Genomic DNA, 1,168 nt, shown 5'->3' on the forward strand with positions numbered 1-1,168 from the left:
TTGCATCTCCAGAGCCATGGGACATCTACCACATATTCCTGCTCATCTTGAAGAAAGGTCTCAACCTCACAATGAAATTGCTTCGTGCCATAGAGTCAATCCATCATACTTCAACAACCGCATACTTGATAGCAGCATTATTTTTATTGAGCCGTGTGTAACTATAGAAACACAAAGTAAAATACTATGGCAGTTACTAACCAAGGACAAAAAGAAGAAAAAAAAACAAAATAACTCTATGAAATTAATTGGTAAAGATTGACACTAAAAAACTTGGTAACACTGATAAGAACCTGGGAGAATTAAAATGTGATCACTGTCCTTTCCAGCCTCCGCCTCAGACCCTGCAACCGCTGTGATGTTGATGCCTAAAAAGAATCGAATTGCTATTTATGCACTCCTGGTCAAGGAAGGCGTGATGGTCGCCAAGAAAAACGTCCACATGCCCAAACACCCCGAGCTGGCAGACAAGTATGTGTCTAACCTTCATGTGATGAAGGCCATGCAGTCTCTCAAGTCTCTGGGCCAAGTGAAGGAGCAATCTGTTTGGAGGCATCTCTACTGCTACCTTACAAATGAGGGTATCCAGTACCTCTGGGATTCCTGCACCTACCTCCAGAGAATGTGCCTGCCGCCTGAGACCAGCAGGCCTCGGACCAAAGGTCCAGAGTGTGAGCAGCCTGCAGGGTTAACAAGAGGGGAAGCAGACAGAGACACCTACAGAAGGAGCACTGTACCCCCTGGAGCTGACAAGAAAGCAGAGGCTGGGGCTGACGGAATTCCAGTTTAGAGGCAACTTTGCTCATGGACATGGTCAGCCCCCTCAGTGAAGTTGGAGATTATTCTGTATTGAATAAACTTTAAAGAAAAACAAACAAACAAAAAAGGGATCACTGTTTTTGCTCAGAATAAATAAGTACTAAATTTCAGTTATTAGAAATGAGTGTACTCCAGCTCCATCCATTTGTCTAAGAATTTAATGAATTCATTGTTTCTAATGGCTGAATAGTACTCCATTGTGTATATATACCATATTTTTTTGACATCCATTCTTCTGTTGAGGGACACCTGGGTTCTTTCGAGCTTCTGGCAATTATAAATAGGGCTGCTATGAACATAGTGGAGCATGTATCCTTATTACATGCTGGGGAATCCTCTGGGTATATGC

At 42.8% G+C, this 1,168-nt stretch overlaps 1 pseudogene; it reads left to right on the plus strand.

Annotated features, from left to right (window-relative positions):
- The first annotated feature begins 358 nt into the window (after positions 1-358).
- On the plus strand, positions 359-830 carry LOC127682318 (40S ribosomal protein S10-like; annotated as a pseudogene).
- The last annotated feature ends 338 nt before the right edge of the window (positions 831-1,168 follow it).

This window comes from Apodemus sylvaticus, chromosome 4 (genome assembly GCF_947179515.1).
Source record: "Apodemus sylvaticus chromosome 4, mApoSyl1.1, whole genome shotgun sequence".
NCBI classification, from domain to species: domain Eukaryota; kingdom Metazoa; phylum Chordata; class Mammalia; order Rodentia; family Muridae; genus Apodemus; species Apodemus sylvaticus.